This window comes from Pinus tabuliformis, chromosome 8, assembly GCF_031772625.1.
Source record: "Pinus tabuliformis cultivar Carrire ecotype Pingquan chromosome 8, CPIR1, whole genome shotgun sequence".
NCBI lineage: Eukaryota > Viridiplantae > Streptophyta > Pinopsida > Pinales > Pinaceae > Pinus > Pinus tabuliformis.
The window spans coordinates 801,718,556-801,745,810 of record NC_142294.1 but is presented as its reverse complement, the minus strand read 5'-3'; the positions used below and the strand labels follow the sequence as shown (position 1 = coordinate 801,745,810).

Here is a 27,255-nt window from a genome sequence, read left to right as displayed (position 1 = left end):
TATGGAGAGATGGAGAAACCAAAAATTTACAGAAGTTAACACAATAAATAAATCACATAATAAAACTACGGGTCAGAATTTGGAATTGATTGAATTACTTGACACCAGAGAATAAATAAATAAACCCAACTCTATGTATAGCCATGGACATTTTTGGCATTTTATTGATATATTTGGTAGCCATGAAGAGAAAAAAGATTTCACAGGAGACATTGGCTCTGGGATTCACACCCAACTGGCTACATATTGTATTGTAGTAATTAACTCTGTTGTTCACTACATGAGTGTTTCTGCTGTTGCATTCCATGTTGATGATGGCTTTAATTGTGGCGCCGAAGCCATGTTCGGATATTATGGCAGAATGATAGTTCTGCATCCAGAACCACACAGTCGTCTTGAGGGAGATGGTGGCATCCTGCCCCACCATGTCTGGGTTGGTCAACCATCGAAGCTTATGTTTTGCCCAACCACTCCATAATCGTAATTCCTGCATTCATGAAAAATCCAAAAGTGGGTTTGTTAGCCTCTGTTGCCATACATATGAGATGAGGGGATGGTATTAGTTGCATGATGAGTTACGTACCAGCTTAACGGGAGAGGGCCGGCCCATGGTAGCTCTTCCCGCTCGCACACGACCACGAGGTGGAAGTCATATCACAGTAGGTGATTGGAGGATTTATCTCGTTGATGTAGCACATCCCTAACTTGATGACAAAAGAATTAATTAAGTGGATATGCATCCCTCTTAGTGGAATGGGGCACTTTAATCATTTTCTTAATTAATCTTTTTAATGGGATGGTTTTCACTTCGTGTGTACATGTTATGTTTGCTATGAAATCATCTGTCGCACTCACACATGGAGTCACATCCATTGTCGCACAAGCGTCATTGCGGTCAATCAATGATCAATCACGAATGTCGCGCTTGTCTCTTGCACCATCGACCAGTCATGTTGAACATGTGTGTCAGGTTTTTTTAAGTCATCTCATCATCAAGTCATGTTGGTGTGTGTTTGTAATATCACATTTGCATCTTTCACTTGCTCACACACTTAGTCATTTTGATGAAATTCTGATGACCAAACTCCCCTCTCATAGCCGAACTATCACCTCGCCATCGACTCAATCAACTGCCACCCAGAACAACGCAAAAGCACCAAGCAAGTCTTTTCAAGCTGCGTTGCTCGCAATCAATCCAATCAACTTTCATGTTGGCCACCTGGAGAGTCGAACCAGATAGCCACTCCGAGACTAACTCCCCTCAAAACTTGAGCAGAGGCTGCTGACATTGCCTGCTCTGCTGATTGAGGAAATTGTACAAATAGGTCGGACAGACACCAAGTGCCCATCCCTATATCCCTTAGAAAATTGCGCAGTTTTCCTAATCAGTCCTCCCGACAGTCGACTAGCTATTCATCCAGAAAATTGTGCAATTTTCATGAGCATGCCTTCTGTTGCCCAGCAGTCCGCTCAGCTCAGAAATTGTGTAGAGATGATCAGCAAGCCGACCTCCCACCATCAGTGCAGTTTCCCTTGTCAACAGCTCCCAACAATAAATTTCCAGTTCCCTCCAGGAATTGTGCAGTTTTTGCTGCCAACCTCCCGACAGTTGATTGCCTGTTCCCCTTAGGAATTGTGCAATTTCTGCTGCCAATGACCCAACAGCTACCTGTCATTCCCCTCCAGGAATTGCACAGTTTTGGCTACCAGGCTCCCGGCCAGTTCCTCCAAAAAACTACGCAATTTTTGCCTGTTGATCCTCCATGTAGCCTGGCCTGTTCCTCCAGAAAATTGCACAAATTTTGATGTCAATCCCTTGCTTCCCACTCATTCTAGAAAATGCGTAGATTCTTTCTACCTTGCCTTCCTGTAGCCTAGACTGTCCCTCCCAAAATTTGCGGAATTTTACCTTCTAGCCAAGCCAAACCTCGTGGATAGTCACTGTCGACTTGGATTTCCCATCTTCATCACCCAATGACTCTTGCAGAGTTTTCATCAGCAGTGCCTGGAGCCATCATCCCGCATTCCAACGTTGCTGCCTCTCCCAGTTACCTGCATCCGAAATGATCATGTGTCATGGTAGACTAGGAGGTTTTTGGATTTTATGTCGTCTCGTCATGAGTGACTACAGTTATAGGTACACTAACAAACATAGCGTGACGACGAATGGGATGAACGAAGGGAGCACATGTAGAAGGACAGATTCACCAACAAACAAAAAACAATGCATGCGAAGATATGTGCTCGCGAACAGATGTTCATGCAAAGATGTGTTCGTGAATAGACGGATGAGCAAACATGCAAGACGTGTTCACAGACGAATGAATGAACGAACATCCACCTTTCACGAACAGGCAAGCTTGTCAAGCCTTCCAACATAGAAGCAAGAAGAAACGTGCCAAAGCAACATCAAGTGAACCAACAACCATCGAAGACTTCGCACACTTAACCATGCAGAGGTGAAGCTGTAACACACCATGAAGACATCCGTCACCCAACAACACTGCAACTTGACATGCACTCCAACAGCAACACAATGTACTACCACTGTCATGTCGAGTTGTGTCATGAGTCATATTGTCCACATCTCCACTGTGGGCCATGTTGTCGATCAATTTAATGTAACGTGGAAGTCCAAGGGACCCACCTGTTGTACAAAGAGTCATGTAAAGTCGAAAAGTCATGGAAGTCAAACAAGAGGGTAGTCAAATAGCTACAAGGGTCAGTTTCACCCTTGGCTATAAATACTTCCTCATTTGTACATGCAAAGGACTTTTCACCTGAGCTCCTCCCACATAGCCAAGAGAGTTTATAATCTTTTCTTTGAGGGGTAAGTAGTGGCTCTAACGCCCCGCACATGGGGTTAGTGATGTATGGTGTAAGGATGTGTCTTGGAACTTTCGCTTAATTCATAGGCTTGCTAACAGGCCAACACATTTTCACACATGTATTGTAATTGTTGTAAGACTAATATTGAACACTTGTAATGCATGTTTCTTTAACCCGTGTTGAACACTTGAACTTATTTCACTTGTTATAATGCATAATCTATTAATGAAAATGTGTTGAACATGTTGTTAATGCTATCTCACCCGTGGTGGCTATCTCCCCAGACATCAGACATACCTTTCACATAAAACTTGCTGTAACAATCGTTTAACTCGTGTGCACTCATCCGCTGAGTGTTGCACATGTTATTTTCCATTAATTGTTATGACTGCCGCATCCATGTGGACTGCTCCTCTGGAAGCTGTGCACGTCATGTTGTGTTGTGTGTTCTTAGCAGAGTTGGAGCTTCCTCCCAACAGACTTGGGACTCACTTTCACCCTCTCGCTCTAAAGTGAAAGAACCATTGACACAAGTAACACTAGAAATCACCAAGCACGCGAACATCACTTCTCGAAGACAAAGCATACCACTCTCCTATGCTGACAAGCAAGAGTTGAGGCAAATCCTTAAGACAATGGCGACCGGGCTATCATACCAGATGGGACTCCCACACCAAACAGTGTGAGGTCTAGTTGGGACTTCATACCAAGGTGATCCCCTGAATGTTGGCAGGTCCAGCCCCGTCAATAGGGCTTTGGCCAGAATTTTTTTACTCAAGGGAAGTATGTCAGGGAATTATTGAAGAAATTCAAAATGGATTAGTGTAAAGCTACTTCAGTAACTATACAACAGAATGTTAAATTTCATAACGATGATGGTTCTAAAAAGGTGGATGCTACATTGTACAAACAACTGGTTGGAAGTTTGATTTATTTGACTACAATCTAACCTGGCTTAGCATATTCAATCAGTGTGTTGAGTTAGTTCATTACGAAACATCTTGAAAATCTTTAGGTGGAAGCAAAAGGTGTCTTAAGGTATCTTCAAGGAACCATAGATTTTTGCATTAAATATACTGATTCTTTTGATGTTAAACTGACAGGCTATTCATATTCAGATTGAGGTGGAGATTTGAAAGATAGAAGATCTATAACAGGGTATGCTTCCAATATTGGGTTTGGGGTCATTTCTTGCTGTAGTAAAAAGCAGAGTATTGTATATTTATCATCAACATAAGCATAGTATCAAGTTGTATGTGCAGCCACTTGTGACGCAATTTGGTTGAGGGGACTCATTCATGATGCAGGATAAGAACAAAAGGATGCTACAATGATCAAATGCGACAGCCAAAGTTCAATCAAGCTGGAAAATAATATTGTTTTTCATAAAAAAAGAGAACATATTGATACTCAATTTCATTTTGTTAAAGAAAAGATTCAGTCCAAAGAGATTTTTATTGAATATTGTAGCACCTGCGAAGATGTTGTTGATATATTCACCAAGTCTCTTGGGAAGACTAAATTTGAATTGTTTAGGGAGATGTTAGGTGTGCAAGTGAATATTTTCTCTATTAACGGGGAGAGTTGAAAATTAATGTAGAAAGTTTGTTTCATAGTTGTGTGTGTCCTAGATTAGAGTTAGTTCGTATTTTCTAGGAGATGGTTTTTATCTCCCTAAATTGAATGTAAACTTATATATTTCTGATTTAAACATTAATGAGATAGAGCGTATTGCTTGGACAATCTCCGAGTGTAGCTTTCTCACCTATGAGATGCTAGTTTTCAATGTGTAAGTTTCATTCAAGTTTTGTCTTTCCATTTTTTAACACAATACAGTCTATCTCATTAATTATTATATCAGAAATACATAAGTTTATATTCAACTTAAGGAGATAAAATTCATCTCCTAGAAAATAGGAACTAACTCTAATCTAGGACACACAACCGTGAAACAAACTTTCTACATTAATTTTCAACTCTTGTTTATATGAGAATATAATGTTTCTTTAATCCTTTCACTTTTTGTTAATGTCGATAGGTGCCATTTAGCAAATGGCAAGATAAATTTTTAATCATATTTAGTAAATTTCATAATTTAAACATGTTTTAAACAAGATATTTATATATACAAGTTATGTGTGAGAATTATGCATTGATATAAATGAGACTGAGAATATGATGGCATTTTAATTCTAATCCATCATATTTAGGAAAATGATTTATTTATCAACTTCGGGATACTTATCAACGTAATTAACCATGATACAACAAAGCATTCTACAAAGTATTCCTTGCCTTCCTAAATGTCGAATAATGAAATAATTTCAAGTTATTTTTCATTCTTATTATCCCTGCCCCAACATGTATTATGCATTTGATAATAGGCTGACTACCTATTACTTAGTAAAATTAAATAAATAATTCTCAATCTTACAAAGTGAAACTTTAAAGATTAATTTTTTTATTTATTAAAAAAAAGTATTAGCATTTTTCTATAATGTTATTAGTTGTAATTTTAAAGATCTTATTAGAACATGCCTTGTAATTCGTGATATAATAGTGACACTTAAATTTAATGCTAGTCAAATCATATTAACTTTTCTCTCCAAATCTCATTTCATTATCACCAAACTCATTCACTTAGATTTTCATAAAAAATAAAGCTTGTTCAGTGAGATTTTCATAAAAAACAATGTCATTCTTCGAATGTATGCCCGACCAAGATGTGCATTTCGCGGGAAGGCGAAGTATATGAGTGAGCTTACTATGGGAGTGATGGATTGATTCTCTGAATTTGATGTCGAGGGTACCAGGATTTAAGCCTCCAGGGTTTGAGAGACCAAGAAACTATGATAGAGATCAGATATCCGAATGTGAGGAGGGTTTAGGATATGCGGTGTTGACCCACTCTCCCTCTGATCAGACGACCCTCCCACGTGTTTGGCAGAGACTAAGCTTTACATGACTTTTAAGTGCAGTTGTCTATAACGCAACTTTTTGAAAGCCTTTCCGGCGGGTTTTTCCGGTAGAAATCCGGCAGGAATTTTTTGGAATCGCAAGTTTGATAGCTAGTTTCTGCACAATGAAAGCATCCCAGGGGTTTTTCAGGATGCTGAATCCAAATATGCAGTTAAAAAACCATTTTAACTGCAACAAATCAAGATTTAACCTCAATTTCTTCTGCCGGATTCCGTCACCGGAATCTCCAAAAAGTCGCATTATAGACATCTCCCTTTTAAGTAATCACATCTTTTGAAGCTCTTGTAATTTGGAGGAGCTGCCTAATTCGAATATTTAATGAAATTATTATTATTTATCTTCCTTTGGCATAGACTTTTAGTGTGTTCATTAATGTGAGATATATTTTTTTATTTTTAATTTTTATTAAAGTAAAAGTTTTCAATTTTTTGAGAAAGTTCTCAAAGTGAAGACTTCCATTTATGAGAATTAGGTGAATTTTTATTTTTATTTTTAAGTTTAATTTTTTTTATATTTTGAATCGTTGAAATATATTTTTTAATTAATTTAAAATTTAATATAAATTTGTTAAAAACTTGAATGGTATAGTTTATATAGTTTGAATGTTTTAAGGATATTTTAAAGTATTGAATTTATTTATTTATTTAAAAGTACATTTTAAATTACTAAAAAAATTGTATTATTGGATTTAGATTAAAAATATCAAAAGATAAGTTTTGTCTAAACTTTGTTAAAATGGTAAATTTGAGTGGTTAAAATGTATAGAATGAGTGTCATCAAAATTGTATTTCAAGTGATTAAAAATAATGATCTCACCAAAAAGTACATAGTCACATTTCATAATAATAATAATAAAATAAAAGACATATTTACCATTGATAATTATTTTCTAAATTTAAATTTAAAATCATAAATTTATTTACGAGAATTTCAATTAAAGATATTGACTTATTTTAAAAGAAATCATATTATAAGGTTTTGACTTATTTCAAAACAAACCATATTACAAGATTTTGATTTATTTCAAAACAAACTATATTACAAGATTTTGATTTATCTAACAAACCATATTACAAGGTTTTGGTTTATCTCAAAACAAACTATATTACAAAAGATAAATACACAAAGGTGGAACTTTGCTTGGTTAAAAAAAATGAATTTATCCATTTATTATGCAACATTTGGTAATAGAGGGGCCACCTATTACTTTGGTCAAATAGAGTAAATAATTCTAATTTTACAAACTGAAACTTTAGAGATTAATTTTTTATTTATTAAAAAAAATTATTAGCATTTACCTATAATGCTATTAGTTGTAATTTTAAAGAACCTATTGGAACATGCCTTGTAATTGGTGATATGACGGTAATATTTGAGATTTAATGCTAGTCAAAACATATCAACTTTTCTCTCCTTGATAATTGCACAAACTCTTGTTGATTTCATTTCATTAAAATACAATAGCACAAAAACTAGCTCAATTAGATTTTCATGAAAAAATAATGCCATTCTCCAAATGTATTCCCGACCAAGTTGTGCATTTAGCGAGAGAAGCCAAAGTATAACAATGTAGATAAATCAAATACACCACTAGGTATGGATCAATATTATCCTATTATGATGTGATATTATTAATTATTAATTTTTCTATTTTATCATAACATTTGTTTATATATAGGTATGTTATTATTTGATTCATATTATTATTTTTTTTTAAATGTGCTTACCAATCACTTATGATTGGATATTTATTATTTATTATTTTATTTTGATGTCGTTTAATAAAATAAAAATATAGATTTTACTATCTAATAACAAAATAAATATCAATTTAAAAATACATATTTTTTTTTTACTTTTTAATATTTAATAAAAACATTCACTAACATTATAATTACTCATTTTAAATTTAATTTTTTATAATTATTTTAAATTATTTAATTTAATTTTAATTAAATATAATATTAAGTTGAATTAACACTATTTTAATTGATTTAATTTCATTAATAAAAATATTTTATATCATTCCATTATAAAATTATTATTTTTAAAAAAATTATAAATTAATTTAATATATATATATATATATATATATATATATATATATATTAAAATTTAGTATACTATTACAATTTTTATTGTTATACTATTTCTTATAAAAGTAAAATAGCATCTATCGTCATATTAAAAATAATCTTCCATATATTTTCAATTTTCTAATAAATTTTCATTATATTAATAAGTGGTTGGACACTTTCACAATTATTCATATTTTTGTTGGAGACTTCCGTAAGAGAACTGTGTAATATTTGTGATCTACCCAATGTTTTGAATGGTAATTCCATTCATCATTAAGGACCAAAGAACTTTCATTATATTTTTAACATTCTCTTCAACTAAGTACAATATTATCTTGATGATGATTATTTTAATTGATTTTATTTTATTAACAAAATTATCTTAGATTATTTAATTGATTTAAATTTTTTTGACAAAAAAAATTTATATTATTTATAATTATTTATTTATTAATTTTTTGAATTATATAAATTAATTTATTATTTATTCTGTTTAAATTTTATAAAATTAAATTTTATGTTATTAAATAAGATAAAATGGAAACACAACTTTTTCCAAAATGAGAAAAAGTCATATAACATAGTACAAAACAAAATTGCATGATCACATTTTAGAAAACATTATTAATATGATTTTAAAGTCTATAACCTTATTGCTAATAAACTTTCATTAGAAAATAATGTTGTACATTATTTTTGTAAATTGCATGATCACATTTTACAAAACATTTTTGATTTGATTTTAAAGCTTACGACTGTATCGCAAAAAATGTTTGTTGTATTAGACATTTGGTAATCAGTTGACCACTATTACTTTAGTCAAACACGGTAAATAATAAATTACAAATAACTTAATACCTCAATTTACCAATCACTGGAATCTAAATTAACCCAATTCTAAACCTTAATAATAACTTAAATTTAATATTTTTACCTTAATTTAATTATATTAAAATTAAATGACAAGTATTAACTAATATGTAGCTTGTATTTCCATGATAATAATCTTTATTTCCATAATGATAATGTGAAGCTAATAATACTACTTGTTTTCATCATACAAATGATACAAGGATTAGTATTTGAAGACAAGTGTCCATTACTATCAACAGCTGTTTAGCGCCATTATCCCAATAAAAGGTAAATCTGCGTTTAGTCAATTCACAAAGCAAAAAACTCCATTTATAAAATCACAATAAAGCCATGTTCTGTGTATTCAAAAAAGCGAAAGAAGGAAGCTCCATCTATAAAAGGTAGTTGTCATTGGCTTCGATCGTTCCATCTTAATTTTGTATTTTGTTCGAACTGATCTCGGGTTGATTCCTTTTCTTTCATCGCCGTTTTATCGACTTCCAGCGCTATTTTATTTGTTTTCAGGTTTCTTTCTTATATTGGTTCGTTTAGATTTCTTTCATTTCTTTCCAGGTTTCATTCTTGTATTTGTTCCTTTAGATTTCTTCTTTTCTAATGGTGAATCACATTTTGATCTTTTACCTTCTTGATTTCATATCCAAGGGCATGACATGGCTAGACAAAACCCTATTGTGCAATAAAATGATTTAATGTAATGGAATTCATTTGACATGAAAAAGTTTAAACGGGTAATGTTCTCCTTTTTCTTTTACTTTTATTTTTCAAAATTGGGTGCCCCTAATGAAAAGTTCATTTGTGACCTGGTATTGTTTTTTTTTTCTCGGTAAATCTATTCTATTCTATTATATACATGAAAACATTACAATCATAGAGTCAGGTTGCCCAAGGCCGACTGTGGCTCTTTGGGTTAGCATTTCTCAGCTCAATACCAGCCTTCGCAGGGGCAGCATGTCCACACAGAACTGTTTCCACATCGCAACATAACACAACAATGTATCTAGACCATACAAAATCATCCCACACAGGGGCCCCGGAGCAAAAAATTCATCCCTCGCAGGGGCATCAAAAGACTTATAACAACATCCCTTACGGGTCCTACAAACATAACCAAAGCAGACATAGACATATACATAAACCAGAGAGACATAGACAAAGACGTATAACCTATACCAGACCTGAACAATTATGGAGGATGACAGAGTGTGCCAATGGAGGCTATTCCTCCGGCTTCTCCTCGAGAATTCTGCACCACCCGTAATGTTCTGGGATGGCGTCCCAATCTTCAGCCATGTTCTTCTTGGAGGTCGACGCCTCCTGCTCCTGAGGGCGGTTAGGAGTTTGCTCAGGTACCCCCGCTTGTTTTTCCTCGTCGTTTTCCAGGCTTTCACCTGGGAGCTCCTCCTTACTGCCCGAACCACCTTCACCTTCCTGAGTTTCCTCAATGAATAAAACCGAGATGTGTGCATTGATGCGGGAGTTGTCCCTCGAGCTGCCGAGAGTGAAGATGGCGGAGCCGAACGCTGGAAGAGGGTTCGGTCCAGGGTTGGGATTGCTCGCATCCATGAATTGGCTCACCTGGATAGGATTGGCCCCTACCCTTCTGTGGCAGTAACAACAACAACAGTGGTGATGGGGCTCTACGGCTGAATGGCGAGAAGAACCTCCTCGAGCAGAACCTCGTCGACTGAGCAGCCTTTGCCGGGGTCTAACCATCTTTGCAGGGATGCCAGTGGCTTGAAGCAGAGCTGCAATTGAAGGCCTTCCCGGCTTGAGATGCCCCCCAACAGAATTGAATCCGCTCCCAACAGTTCTGGGACGATACTCAACATAACAGAGACAACAATCAACAGAATTTCCGAGCTTGAGACTTCCCTCAGCTTCTTGAATGCCGGCCTTAACAGCAAGAGTTGTAGCCTGGATGATAAAATTGCCAACAGAAACCTGAACTGCGTGATCCCAGCTATGAGCATAAGCCTGCTCCATTCCCTCATCCTCCTTAAACTTCTCAACATTCCCTCGATACCTGTTCTCCATAACTGCACTCTGCAGTCTCCCCATTTCACCTGACGCTGCAATGAATACCCTGCGATCTCACCTTAGCCTTTAACTCCTCGGCGGCGAGAGGCATTGAATTCTACGATTATACTCTAGGCAGCACATGTCTGGCATGTGGCTCCTCACTGCCACTCGTCCTATCACCCGCATCCGGGTTGTGACCTGGTATTGTTGTGATGGTATTGAATTTATAATTTTGGTTTTATTTAATTTTTATTCAAATAACTTATTCTTTATGTTTTTATGATTTATTTTAAAGTGTTTAGATTTTTTTTGTATGTAGGGAAACATGTAATGTAATGGATGTAAAGGAAAGGTTAGTTTTCACATTTAGAAAAGGAAAGATTTGCTTGATTTTGTAGTTCAAAATTACAAAATTGTTTACTATCGAGTTGAAGAGAATCCCAAGTTTCCTATATGATTCACAATGCTATTACATATGATGTCAAATAAATTTCATGAGTTTTATCATATGTTATATGAGACAGAGTTTCATGAAATAATTGGTTAGTACCATTTAATTCAAATTATAGTATGATGGTAACTGTGGGTTTTTAATATTGCCCAATTTGATTTGTTCACTCTAATCATGGTTTCCAGTCTAGTCTAATTTCAAGTATCCATGCCCACCTTTAGATTTAGATAATGTCCATATGTTTAGCCATATAAAATAAAATTGACTGGATTCAATAGGCGTAGAGTTTGAAGGTGTCAATAGTACTTGTCTAAGGCAACTAAGCACAACCTTAGACAACACTCAATATTCCACATATTGTCCACTCTACTACAAACACCTGTATTATGATCAAATAATTCCCCATGATTCTGGATTTGACCCTTCAACTTTGTTGAACACCCACTTAGCATAATGAGTTCTCAATATAAAAAGAGTACATGGAATCAATATCACTCTTGGTTCATAGGAAGTAGAGCCTCCTTCTTTTTTGGTTTAACATCATATTCTTCTACAACTCGAAGATCATTTTTATCCTTGTCGTGTCCTTCAAAGATATAGAGAAGCCCACTATGATAAACATAACATTCAAAGAAGGATACAACCATCCCCATGTCTTCTTTATGGTGCCATTTACCCATCATGAAGTCATAGATAGATAAAAAATTCATTTCTTCCCAACAAGAGGGATTCTGCTTCTTATATACCCAAAGACAAAAGAGGGGAATCCCGCTGAAAAATTTGGGAATTAAAGGAAGTCAATTCCAAGCACCCTGTTGAGGGTCATATAGAGTCATCCCATAAGCCTTGGTGGCCTACCATTTAGATAGCTTCCCTTGAGGAATAGCCTAAATCAAACATATAAATTACTTGTTAGTCCTAGAGATCTTTTCATCCTTGTAGAACAACGAGATACTCACCATAGACTCGTAGCTTCTTCAAAGAAATTTGAGTTTATCATTTAAATTGTAAGAGATTGTGAGAAAGTTCTCTCAACTGATTTTATATGGAATATTGGGAATCATATCCACTAATCCCACTACAATTTCTCAAATTACTCCAAAATAAGCATAAACTAGTTTACAATTAAATCACAAGTATTAGAAGTTGTTTAGACTTTCTAAAATCAAATGAAGGGTATGAGAAAATAAAGAGAAAATAATGTGGAATATTGTGCTGAAAATGCTTGAAAGTCTTTTGATAAAAAAAATTAAAAGTATGAGAAAATATGGGAAAAAACTAAAAATATTTGCTAAAAACACTAGGGAATCTTGTGCTAAAAACCATTGAAGTGTATGAGTGAACATAAATAAAACCACAAAAATCTTGTTGTAGAAAGGAATTAAGGGTATGAGCAAAGAGTAGATCGATGAGACTGTGATATACGTAAAGTGAAGGGTGGCCATTACAAGAGAATGTGAAGATGGGTTGTCAGATGGAGCAATCACATCGACCATTAGTCATCCCCATGATGAATGGGTTTTTTCTGCATGTGATGGTTCACTGTTGAAAAATGAATGACAACATATTGTAGACATTTAAAATATTTTTATAGGCTCTGGATAGGTGACGAAAGTCCTCATAGCAACTTCCCCTGAAAAACACCTTCAGTGTAATAAGAAATGTGACAGTAATATGAGGAAATCTCAAGTTGTGTTCCATTAATTTGACTTGATTGCAAGTGTAATGATAACATCCAAAATCTATGAATAAATAAGTTGTTATTGTATAAATTGAAAATGGGTGGTTGACACTCCAGAGTGAATTGAGCATGGATGGAATTTGATAGGTCACAAGTGATTTTCCTTTCCCATCAACATTTTTTATTGAAATACAACCAAATATAACCAAATACAACCAAAATTTTGACAGGGTGATTTTCTCCTCAAATATAGTCAAAACATTTCCCTTCCCATTAATATTCTTTGTGAAAGTGATCGAAACAAGCACTTGAGTTGTAGAAATTATCAAATTTGATGGGTGTTTCAAATTTGAAATTCCTACCTTGGAAGTGGGTCTTCTACCATATTAATGTGTATCTCACTAATCCTTAAAATTAATGTTTAGGATGTGGATGGATTGAGTTGCTTGTGTTTGATGTGAATAAGGAATGAGGATTCAATATAAATAAAAAAAACATCCCATTAAGTTACCCATATCAAGAAATTAAATATTGAGAGTAAATGCAAGGAAAATTTTAGGGGCTAATATTCATCGAGTGGGCTAATTTTCCATGATTTTTCCACAAAAAACATTTGTCAATTCCAATTTTATAAAAGATGTTTCGCCCAAATTTTAGAATATAAAATTATTTTACCTGAAAAATCGCCAACATTATATAGAGACTATATATAAAATCATTATAAATTTGAATAATTTTACAAATATATCAATAAACATTTTATAGTTTGCATATCAGGGATTAGTGAGATTTGCCAATGTTTTTAAACTTCAAGAAATTTTTCCATCGTTAAAATTTCCCTTGAGTAAGTGTGGGAGTGTTAGAGGAATTATCAGCATTGGGGATTGGTAATGGTACATCGGTAATGGTGTTGGGGTTAGTGTTGCTACTGGTGGGCATAACTGTTAATGCTTGAAATTGTGATTGTTGCAGTGATTTGTGTTGCAACAGGTAAGGCTATTGTAGTATTGACATTGATTACTATGGAAATAGCTACAAGAGCAACCCTTATTACAACTCACTTGGAAGATATTGAAGTGGTTGAGGTGAAAGCATTGTGACCACAAATCCCCATAATTTCTTCAACATGACCTTATGAGTGGAGATTGTAGCTTTTGTTATGGCAAGAGCTTTTACACTTAGAACACTTTCATTGGAGTTGCCAGTGCCTATTTTGATTTTGGATCTGTAGCACCAAATCCCAACAGATAGAAGAGGAAACCAAAAGTTGCTACAATAGTTAAGATAATAAATAATTCATACAATATTATTACACAATAGAGTTGTAATTCGAGAATTGGAGTTCATTGAATTACTTGAGAATAAAATAATAAATAGACACAAAATGTTGTGGAGAGATCATCTAGAATAATCTTAGAAAGTTAATAATAGTCACACTAATTTTAATTCTTATATTTATGGCTCATTATTTCTTAAATTTAGATTTTGCATTCAATATATGCAAACTACATTCAAACTACATGAAGACCCTTAATTATGACTACTTGTCTCTACCGGTCTAAGTTGTAGTTAGGATTACAACACTTGAAATTAATTCAAAAGGTTGTTTGGTTGTCCTCAATGCTATATTGTACAACCATTTTTTTCTTTTTTTTCTCCAAACTCTAAATTTTGCGTAGGTTTTCTTGTTCCTCACCTTCAGCTTTACTTTGATCTTCTGCAGGTAGAAAGCCTTTGCACGTAGGTCAATCCTTTTACTTCCCTCTAAATAGATGTACACACTCAAGTGATTTAAATGTTTTTCTCATGACAACGCAAACACTCAACAAGGAAAGTAGTCACCCTAACCTTCAATAGATATTTTAAATGAGTTTTTTCGTTGCAGGTTAACCCATTATTAACACTTCCATCCACCCCTACTATCCATGATTGGGGTTTTCTATTTCTTATGATTGGTGCTTTCAATTTCATTACTATAAATTAGGCATATGCTTAATCTTGCAGAACTCCTTGTTATCCAAGATTAGGACTTCCCTTAGGTGTGTTGCTGCTTGCATCCGGATACAATATCGGATTATGATGAATTCTTATCTGTTTGCATCATTGCATTCTCACAAACTAATTTGTAAAATTCGATGGTTTTGAAGTGTACTTGAAAAGGTTATCTGTTTGGCAAATTTATCATTAACAGATTGACCAACGCAGAGAGAAAGAATTACTAATCCAAATAATACAACTAATTTTGCTGACGTGTTCCACAAAATGGAGAAACACGGATTTTCATCCAAGTTTTTGAAAATTCAAAGGAAAATGATCGTATAATATGCAAATTTAAGAAAATAAGTGAAATGTTTGTAACCCTTCAGTGCAACTAAATCTTGAAGATGATAGTGTGAACGAATCTATATACACGACACTAGAGATGCACTGCAATTTCTATTTATTGGATAGCCATGGGCATCTTATTGATATATTTGGCAGCCATGAAGAGAAAAATGATTTAGCAAGAGACACAGGCTTCGGTATCGATACCCAATTGGCCACATACTGTATTGCAGTGGGATCCGGGATACTTCGACGGGTTAGTGCTGGTCTGGCCGAAAATTTGAGCCTATCAGAAGCTTGGTTTTGGTCCAAAATTCCCGAGGAACTCAATTTTTATGATAACATTGGTAATAATCAGGCTAACAGGGGGTTATTCAGAGTAGGCGCAATGGACAATGGACATCCAACCCTGCTATTCACTGCAGCAGTGTTTCCACCATTGCATTCCATGTTGTTAATGGCTTTGATTGTCGCATCGAAGCCCTGACAGGAGGTTATGGAGGAATGGCAGTTGTTGTTATGCATCCAAAACCACACAGCCGTCTTGAATGAGATGGTGGAGTCTTGCCCCACAACCTTTGGGTTTTTCAGCTCGTCGAACCCAATGTTTTTCCTGACTACACCATAATTGTAATTCCTGCATTCATTAACAATTCAACAATCGGTCTGAGCCTCTTTCACCATTACAAATGAGAGGAGGAGACGGTGTTACTTGCATGAGGAGTTACTTACCAGCTTAATGTCGGAATATTAATTCCAACTGCAGGCGGACATGGACAACGACGGCAGCACAAAACCGCTCAGCAAAAACCACCATCATATCTGACCGCCTTCGACCAGCAAGCAGTTTCTGTATAATCGACTCCGATACAATCTCCTGTTGACGCGTGGTCCTCTACATACGTCAGCAAGTCTGACATTTCGGGACGTAAAGTTCAGCATAAAGAGGCCTTCCGAAATCCTCCACCGCCGTCTGATTTGCTTCTTCGTCCTCCGTCGTCCATCAAACAAAGTTGCATTTGAGCTAGCAATTAAAAGCTTTGCATGGAGTAAAAAGAATTCTGGTTGACCACCGAATAAATTAATTAAATGCCATGCTGAGAATTAAATGGCATTTGCAGAGGGTTGGTAAAACTCTTAAGTTTTACGGCATGTATTATTTTGTTTTGACATACACGTTATGTGATATTTTTTTATGTATGGTATACATATTAAAAAAGGGGGTTAACGTTTTGGAGTGTTGACCATTGTGATATGAGCTTGCGGCAGTAGGAAAGAACAGGGGGAGAAGCATTGAATTTTTATTATGTATTGACCATTGAAAAAGAATGAAGGAGCAATGAAAAACGTAGAATTAATTTTGCACAACAGTGCATAAAAGAAAAGAACAAGGGAGCGCAAATGTAATGGTATGTTGTTGTTGACTGGTGGTGAAGCTCGTGACAACGAAAGAAGTGTTGGTTTCCTGTGGTAAGAAAAGATATGAATGCACAGCAGTGCATATGAAAAAAATGGGGAGAGCTTCCGTAATTTTTTTTAATGTATGTTGTAAAAACGCACAGCAGTGCGAAACAAAAGAACAGAGGTTGAAATGTATTTTGGGTGTTGTCCAAACAAAGGGGAAGCAAGCGAATGAAGAATCATATGGTGTGAGTAAAGTTTTTTTTGGTAAATGTAATGTAAAATTTTACTGCATATGTAAAATTATTTTACAGCAGTATGTGTAAAATGTTTTTCACAGCAGTGAATGTAAAAAGGGTTTTTACAGCAGTAAAAGAAAAAGAGATTTTTACACACCAGCAGTGTAAAAATTATCAGGATGAGAAAGAGTAAATATTTTGTTGGTTGAATGTATTTTTGGTAAATCCCTTTGAGTAAAAGAGGATGAATGTTGTTTCAAGCATTTTATTTTAAATGAATACCAATCATTTTCTGGGTATGTAATACTCTGTTCTCAGTTTTTTTTTTAAAAGCTTCCCTGTGCAAAAAGATCCTGTGGAAAGAGAAAAACAAAGCATTGTCTCTGTGTGTGTTCAGATTGTTTGTTTTTGGGATTTTACCAGAAAAATCCCCAACAGTGGTATCAGAGCAGGTTTAGGCTCTTTGAAGGTGTTCAAGAAGCTGAAGGAAAGACTCTTGTTGCAGCAGAGAAAGCTTCTCCAGTAGAGTGAAGTCTCAGGAAAAAGAGCCCAGGTATTCCTCAAAGTTTTTTTCTGTGTTGCTGTTGAAGAAACAGTGAGTCATTTTAAAAACACAGTCAAGTATTTTGGAGTATAGTTAAGAATGGCAAGGTCAAAGAAAAAAGCCTCCAATCCTCCTAAGGTTGTGTCTCCCTCTTCTACTAAAGTAGAAAACAATATATTTGAAAGCATTCTATTTGAGGTTCCAAGGTTCGATGGGAACTTTGATGTATGGGAAATAAAAATGAGGGCTTTCTTAAAGTCTGAAGGGATTGAAATCTGGGAATCAGTGATAGATGATAGCAATATGGATAGAGAATCCAAGGAGTGTAATGCACAAGCAGCAAAAATAATCTTGGATGGACTGCCTGATTCTGTAAAGAAGAATCTAGGAAAATATTCATCAGCAAAGGATATATGGGACAGACTTCATGACCTTCATGCAAAGGGAGCACTGACCATGACAATCAGTCAAGAAGAAAATTCTGAACCCATCATAGAAGCTGAATGTGAGAAGGTTGACCTCATCAAACTTCAAGTAAAAGAAAGGGATGAAGAGCTCGTCAAGCTTAAGAAGGAGCTTGATCAATGCAAGAGGAAACATCATGAAGAAGTCATATCCATGACAAATCAGCTGAATAAAGCAAAGAAGCAGGAAGATGTCTTGACAAGTCAACTTTAACAAAGGCACAAGAGAGTGAACAAGCTTGTAGAAGAGATTGGACAGTACAATGTAGAGGTCTCCTCCCTTAAGTCTGAACTACAAGAAGCTAGGAAGCAGGCACAAGAAGCTGAAAAGAAAATGGAGAGCAGTCAAGCAGAAATCTCCAAAATGAAGACAGATATCATCTCCCTTAAAATAGCAATAGCTGAAGCTACTCGTAGCAAGGAAGAAACTGAGGAACAACTTACAAAGAAGAACAATGAGTGTGAAAGATTGGAAGAAGAGATTGTCCTCCTCAAGAAAAAGGTTGAAGGGATGAACAAAATCATGAAGAGCTCTCAAGTCTTGGATGACATGCTCAGCTATCACAGATCTCCATCTGATAAATCAGGACTTGGGTATGTAGGTGAACCTTCAAAAAGAATGAATATGCTTTAAGCAAAGGAGATGTGAAGAAGGCAGAAAGAAATTGTGATGCTCCTAGTTTCAGCAAAGGCAAGGAGAAAAATGAAGGCTGTAATAGAAGAAATCCTACTTCAAGCAGAAAACCAGCTCCAAGAAGAAATGTAGCTGATGTCAAAGAGGTAAGAGGCAATGGTTATCATCAAAGGATCTCAAGGCAGCAAGGCTTCAGAAGTACATCAAGGAAACCTCCATATCCCAGGTACCAAAGTTCATTTTATGGTTATTGTTACTCTTGCTCAAACTTTGGTCATATGGCAAAAGACTGTAGAGCATTTCATAGAGATAGATGTTGTAGTCTCCGACAATCTCCAAGAAATAATTTTACAAAAAAAAATCATGAATTCTTATTCATGAATAATGTAGAATGTTTCAAGTGTCATAACATTGGGCATATGGCACGTGATTGTAACTTAACATGGGCTCTTACACAAGCTAGACCCATGCAAAAGAAGAAAGTTACACAAGTATGGAGAAAGAAGGAAATACAGCCTGAAAGTCCCTTGAGCTCTCTAGCTGATCTAAGTTTCTTTTAAGAAAACTTTGCTGAAAGAAAACAATGCATACAGTTAAGGGGGAGCCTGTAATTATTGATCATTATTGCTGAACTGTTTTAACAGTCATTCTTTGATGAAGATCTTGTTATAGGGGAGAGATATGGAATTAAATCTGCCATAAAAGCAGAGAAAAAAAAGTCTGCAGGTCATGGAGATTGCGTGGAGGATGTATTGCAGCGCAGCAGAGCGCAAATGAATTTTTTTTTGTTAATCCCTCTGAAATGTAATATGCAGCAGTGTTGAAAAATGTAATTTTTTTTATCACATATGCAATGCAATATGCACAGAAGTGCATAAAGAAAAAACTGGGGCAACGTATATTTTTAATGCACATGGGATGAATGAGAATGTGTGTGGCTGCAGAAAAATGAAATGAAATACGCACAGCAGTGCAAATTGCAGAGGCAACGCAGCAGCGAATAAAAAACCAAGGGAGACAGACTCTATGGTTATGGGTATGGATAGTAGTGCATAAGAAAAAGGCAGCAGCGTGATGGCAAGAAGGAGAAGTGCAGCAGTGCGAAGAAAATGAAACCAGAGCTAAAAGAGAATGAAGAAATGTGTTTTTACACAGCAGTGAAAAGGGCAATCATGAAGAGCAAGAGAGGTGCAGCAACGGGACAGTGGAGGAGATTTTTTTTGTGTGTAAGGAATTACATTTACAGTAGTAAATGTAAGTAATTTTTTTTATTACAGAAGTATATGTAATACTATGTTTTTACAGTAGTAAATGTAAATGAGATTTCTACACACAGCAGTGTAAAATCTCAGGAAGAAAACAGAGTAATATTTTCGGTTGTTTTGGAACTGCATCTAAAGCAGTGTCTGGTTGTAATCCCTCTGTGAGAGGAAGTGAAGTTCTTGGTGAATCCCTCTATTAAAGAGGAAGGTGCTTTTCAGCACAGTCATTTGGTGAAACCCTCTTTTAAAGAGGAAGGTGCTTTTCAGCACAGTGTCATGGTGAATCCCTCTGTCAAGAGGAAGATGCTTTTCAGCATAGTGTGGTAAATCCCTCTGTCAAGAGGAAGATGCTTTTTAGCATACACTGGTGAATCCCTCTGTCATGAGGAAGGTGCTCTTCAGCACAGTCTCAGGTGAATCCCTCTGTTAAGAGGAAGACTATTTTGATTGTTTGTGGAACTGCATGTGAAGCAGTATTGGTGAATCCCTCTATGTGAGGAAGATGTTATTGTAACAGCAGTTGGTGAATCCCTCTATATGAGGAAGATGTTCTTGTAACAACAGTGTTGGTGAATCTCTCTATGTGAGGAAGTGTTTGGGTATGATTGAATGCCCAGCAGTTGAAATTAAAGGGGAGTGTTGGAATATTAATTCCAACTGCAGGCGGACGTGGACAACGACGGCAGCACAAAACCGCTCAGCAAAAACCTCCAGCATATCTGACCGCCTTCGACCAGCAAGCAGTTTCCGTATAATCGACTCCGATACAATCTCCTGTTGACGCGTGGTCCTCTACATACGTCAGAAAGTCTGACATTTCGGGACGTAAAGTTCAGCATAAAGAGGCCTTCCGAAATCCTCCACCGTCGTCCGATTTGCTTCTTCGTCCTCCGCCATCCATCAACCAAAGTTGCATTTGAGCCAACAATTAAAAGCTTTACGAGGAGTAAAAAGAATTCTGGTTGACTGCCGACTAAATTAATTAAATGCCATGCTGAGAATTAAATGGCATTTAAAGAGGGTTGGTAAAACTCTTAAGTTTTACGGCATGTATTATTTTGTTTTGACATACACGTTATGTGATATTTTTTTTGTATGGTATACATATTAAAAAAATGGGGTTAACGTTTTGGAGTTTTGACCATTGTGATATGAGCTTGTGGCAGCAGGAAAGAACAGGGGGAGAAGCATTGAATTTTTATTATGTATTGACCATTGAAAAAGAATGAAGGAGCAGCGAAAAACGTAGAATTAATTTTGCACAGCAGTGCATAAAAGAAAAGAACAAGGGAGCACAAATGTAATGGTATGTTTTTGTTGACTGGTGGTGAAGCTCGTGGCAGTGAAAGAAGTGTTGGTTTCCTGTGGTAAGAAAAGATATGAATGCACAACAGTGCATATGAAAAAAGCAGGGAGAGCTTCCGTATTTTTTTTAACGTATGTTGTAAAAATGCACAACAGTGTGAAACAAAAGAACAAAGGTTGAAATTTATTTTGGGTGTTGTCCAAACAAAGGGGAAGCAAGCGAATGAAGAATCATATGGTGTGAGTAAAGTTTTTTTTTGTAAATGTAATGTAAAATTTTACTGCATATGTAAAATTATTTTACAGCAGTATGTGTAAAATGTTTTTCACAGCAGTGAATGTAAAAAACGTTTTTACAGCAGTAAAAGAAAAAGAGACTTTTACACACCAGCAGTGTAAAAATTCTCAGGATGAGACAGAGTAAATATTTTGTTGGTTGAATGTATTTTTGGTAAATCCCTCTGAGTAAAAGAGGATGAATGTTGTTTCAGGCATTTTATTTTAAATGAATACCAATCATTTTCTGGGTATGTAATACTCTGTTCTCAGTTTTTTTTTAAAAGCTTCCCTGTGCAAAAAGATCCTGTGGAAAGAGAAAAACAGAGCATTGTCTCTGTGTGTGTTCAGATTGTTTGTTTTTGGGATTTTACCAGAAAAATCCCCAACACTTAACTGCAGAGGGTCGTGCCTATGATATCTCTCCCCGCTTGCACATGGCCACAAGCTGTAACTTAGGTCACAGTAGTTTGACGAAGGATCTATATAGTTGTTGATGTTGCACAACCTTGACATGATGGAAGAAACAATTTTTTGTGCATCACATTAGCGAAGAAGGCAACGAGCTCTCTCTTCTTGTCGTCGTTGGATCCGGTGGTGCCAAATCCAGATACGTATGGCAGCAACTATGAAAGCGTCGTAAGTGTGGAATCCTTTTCCCCTCGCAGGAACTCGCAGCTCCGCTCGCAAGACCGTCAAAGAAACTCTGGGAAATTATGGTCCCTGCGTTTCCACCTTCAGTACTAGGAGATATGCCCCGTGAGGTGGTACAGGGGCCACTTTGGCATCCCTCGCAAACGTTAAACTATGAAACTTGAATGAATTGAGTCAAAATAGAAATTTGATATAATAATACCTCATGTGTTGTATAGGTTATAAGCATAAGAGACAATGTTCTATAGAAGCTTAAGGAACAAGGACTTCAAAATAGCATATAAAAGCTAAACTATGAGAACATGATCTATTTTGTCAAAGTTGAAGTCTTATTTGGTGAAGATATTCTGATGTGCTTATTTGGATATTTTCAATGATTTTCTAGGTTCTATCCATTTCCAAACTAGTAACTAGTTTTAGAGAGTTGATTTTCCCCTATCCATTTCCAAACTAGTAACTAGTTTTAGATAGTTGATTTTCCCCTTTGTTCTTATCCTTATATACATGGTCAAAAGAGATGCGAGTAAAGGAGTGGCCACTCTTTATGTCTTGAAAGAGAGGCATACATGTATACTTTTACAATGATAATTATTCCATTCTTTCAATTTATAATAAGAAGAAAATTTTTGTATATATGAAGCTAAGAGATGTCTTTCTCCAAGGCAAGTTGAACCCTTGGGTTGTTGAATCCTTCAATAGAGCATTTTCTTTGAACCATATCGTCAGACAATTCCCAAGGCAAGTCCTTTTATATTGTGGTGTCTAATCATTGAGGGCATCCTAGATATGTGAGCTTTGTAAGAAAGAATTTAATACGATCAAACATTGAATTACACATTACATAACTAAGGGAGACACATCAATAAGCATGGAGTGATTCTAACCTAACCAAATTTCCTAGGCTATTATTACATGAGGCACCTTGTAGTTTTTTGTGTGAGAATTGTCTGCCCACTTTGCCTCGCCCTTCCAATGGACCATTTTGTATGAGAATTGATGTATGTCATTATAGGTACATGATTAGATATTGCATATTTAGTGAGAGTAGTGAGTAGGTTTCTTGCCAATCCACGCAAACAACATTAGCAAATAGTAAATATGATTTTGACGTATTTTAAGGGTACTAGTCATTATTGTTTATGTTTTGGTCATAATGAGACTGTACTTGAAGGATTTACAGATGTGGATAGGGTTGTAGATATGGACACCAAAAAGTCCACTACAATTTATTTGTATACATTTGCAGGAGCAGCATTATCTTGGTTGTCAAGGCTACAAAGAATAGTAGCTCTCTCTATAACAGAGGTAGAGTACATAGCTACAACAAAGGCTTGTAAAGAGATGTTGTGGATGCAACGATTCCTAGGAGAGATAGGAATAAAGTAGGACAAGTATGTGATATATTGTGATAGTCAAAATGACATTCGCTTGGGGAAAAATCCAGCATTTCACTCAAAAACCAAGCACATTGACTTAAGGTACCATTGGACTAGACATGTATTGGAGGAAGGACAACTATCCTTGGAAAAAATCCATACAGATAGGAACCCTATTGATATGCTCACTAAGATTCTACCAAGAAATAAGCATGAGTTATGTAGAGGCATGGTAGGACTCAGTGTGACTTGATTCAGGATTCTTCATTCGGCTTCAAGTGGGAGAATATTAAACATGAAGCTATAATGAAGATGCCAACATTGTCTTATGCCGAAAGTTACTATTGACACCATCTTCAATCGTCACCGCCACTCCCACGCTGAACCCACCACATCACCATTGAATTTATGGAAGTCACTATGAAGTCATGTATTCCACATGAGAGAATTAGAGAATTCTAGAGCTTCTTCCCTCATCTATAAATTTGTTTTCTTTCCTTTGCCTGAGAAATGCAGGGCAAGACAAGGCCTTCCAGTGATGAAAAAACTTGTGTTATATGTTCATTATTGTTTGTGATCTCTATCTTGTTCTCCATTTGTGTTGTTCTCTCTCTGTCTTTGAATTCTGTTGTCTGCATTTTTTTGTTGTAAAGTTTTTCTCCTCTGATACCATCACAGTGAACATGGTGTGATTCTAAGCTGACTAATTTTCCTAAGATATTATTAAATGAGGCACCTTGTAGTCTTTTGTGTGAGAATTGTCTCACCCACCTCACCCCTCCAATGGACCATTTTCCTTGAACCACGCCTTCAAAAAATTTGAAAGGTGAGTCCTTTTGTATTGTAGTGTGTAATCGTTGGAGGGAATCATACATATGATAGCTTTGTGGGCTAGAATTTAATATGAGCAATCCTTGCCTTTCACATTGTATAATTGAAGGAGACACATCAATGAACATGGAGTGATTCTAGGCTAACCTAATTTCCTAGGCTATCATCAAAGAGGGTGCCTTGCACTCTTTTGTGTGACATTTGTCTATTTAGGTTTTAAAATCTTCTTCATTTATGGTTCCCTCCCAAGAACAATGAGACTCTATAGTCCTTTGGATCTCTATCCAAACACCCCTTGAGAAAGAGATCTAGAATAATATGTCGGTTTGTTTCAATATCTTTCTTTGTAGTAGCAACATTTTCTTGGACCACTATAACTCTTTTTTGGCATTTTTCGCTAGTTGGAAATTTGTTGGAAACTATTTTGTTCCTTGAGAGAGAATTTTAGCATGCACTACCTTTTCTCCTCTATGGGGATGGATCTGTGAAATTTGTTGGTGGGAAGTTTGGAAATGTACCTTTTAGCATGCACTACCTTTTCTCCTCTATGGGGATGGATCCGTGAAATTTGTTGGAATGAAGTTTGGAAATGTACCTTTTAGTCGAATTTAGGGACTATTCATTCACTTTCTTGATTCAAGGGGGAAATAAATGAGTTTTGTTCCACCTCCAGCACTTCCTTTGGTGGTTTCTGGAAATGAAGATGGGTACCAGTAGGATAAATTGTAGTCTTCGATCTAGATATGGATGGCTTGGCCAAACCACTTCCCACCGGTTCCCCTCAACATATCTTTCATACACTTCATTGATCTAGCTGTCAAACAACATGGATCATCGATTATTTCAACACTTGTAAGGATTCCATGTTGACCCCATAATTCCCATCTCATAAATTACATGACGATCACTCAGGAATGCATTCTTATCAACTTTCTCATGAACTTTGTATGATTTCTGAAATGTGGTAGAGTTTATCCAACATGAGAACATGCATACAATGAACATGGGAGGAAAGACACGCACACCATCCAAAATTATGGGAACTTTGTTGGAAGCCTCACCTAAGTAGTTGTTTTATATTATTACTCGCTGGAGATGACATTTTGATGGAAAGATTTCGAACCTTAACCCATAAAATACCATTCAAAACTTCGTTGGGTAATGAGACTGTGCACCTTAGCAGAGAAGCACCTTCTCAACTTATATGAACTTTGTAGTTTCATTCTACTAGCAATATTATGGATACATTCTAATTGTGTAGGTGTTGTCTAACCAAGTTGCAATATATCTATCATTTTCTCATATATAAATTTCAGATGAATTCTTTCCTCAATCATTAAGGTCTGTATTGCAAATTCTTGGTGGTTCCTTTTTAGAAATATCATTCCAACATGCACATACAAACTGGAATCCATAAATCCTGAATAATAAAAGTCCAAGATTTTAGTATGCTTCAAGGCCACATCCAGATTTCAAATGAAATGCCATATTGGTGTGCCAAAACTTTCAGTGAAACATTGCATTTATATAAACAACCTCTCAGATATGAATTTTGATTTTACCCATGATAGGCTGTTAGGCCCCTACACTAGTAGTATAGGAGGTTTCCCCCTCGAAGAGGCTGAATTCTAAGGCATTGATCTATCTTTTCTATCTTTTCTTGGGCTGGTTTCATAACATTTGGTATCAGAGCTTTGGATTCTAGGGTTTCGTTGCTCCAAACAGGTCATTGTGGCATTTGCGCTATAACTTTTTTTTCTACGACGTTTCAGAAGTTGCAAAGAAAACCCATTTGAGAAGAAATAGTGCTAAAGCTTGGGTCCGAATTTCAGAGCTTTTCGCGCTATATTCGCTGAGATATGATCTGAGGAAGTTGGTATTTTTATAGACTCCTGAATTACATTCCAAATAGGTGACCTGGGGAAAATCATCATAACTTTCTCTCTGAGCATTAGATTGAAATTTCGTAAGAAGGTATAGAAAGAGGAGGGACTGTAGTTTCTTGTATATATTTGTCAGAGCCAAAGGTTGAAAAATTGACAAGTGGCACTTCATACAAGTTCGCTCTTCTGGAAAGGTGTATAATCAGGTCATCTTGGGAGATTGTGCATAACTCTTTCTTGGAGAATCTAATTTGGATCAGACTGGTGGCATTGGAAAGAGGACACAGAGGGCTACTACAGGTATAAAGTTTAGAACTTAAATATCCGAAGGTACAGCGTTACAGTCGTTTCAAGATCGATGTCCTAAAATCAAGAAAAAGCAAGATGAGGAAGTTTGATGGCAAGGATCTGGTAAATTGGATACTTCAGATGGAGCAATATTTTGATCTACATGGTGTACCACTATTACAAAAGGTATGTATTGCATCTTCTTATTTAGAACCAGATCAATTTTTATGGTATAAAGGGCTTTGTTCTCATAAACAACTTGTTACGTGGTCAATTCTCACGGAGGAAATGATAGCACATTATGAGGATACAAAGAGCAACACCTTCTTTACAACAACACCACAACAATTGGAAAGAGTAAAAGGGCTTTGTGACATATTGGAAAGTAAAATTATGGCAACAAGGAAGTATACCCCTCACAACTATAAAGATGGAAGTGTTGTTTCTCCTAGCCTTCCACAACCTACAAGGGTTACACCACAACAATTGGAAGAAAAAAGAGAAAAAGGGCTTTGTTACAATTGTGATAGCAAATGCACTAAAGGTCATAAGTGTGCTGAGAAGAAATTATTTTACATAGAGTATGAAGAGGAGGAAGAAAAGGATCAAGAAACATCAAAAGAAGAGGATATATGCCAAGACCCAACCCCAGAGAAAGAAGAAATGAATCAGACCATATCTTGTAAAGCATTGGCAAGAATTAGCACTCCTAAAACTCTCAAGATAGAAGGATATATCAAGAAGAAAAAGGTGCAAGAAGTGAAAGATCACATCGAGAAAGAAGAAATGAATCCAACCATATCTGGTAATTCATTGGTTGAAATTACCACTCCTCAAACTACCAAGATAGAAGGACATATCAA

At 35.9% G+C, this 27,255-nt stretch overlaps 1 pseudogene; it reads right to left on the bottom strand.

Annotated features, from left to right (window-relative positions):
• Positions 1-94: 94 nt before the first annotated feature.
• Positions 95-22,995, bottom strand: LOC149238006 (endochitinase 4-like; annotated as a pseudogene).
• Positions 22,996-27,255: the final 4,260 nt, after the last annotated feature.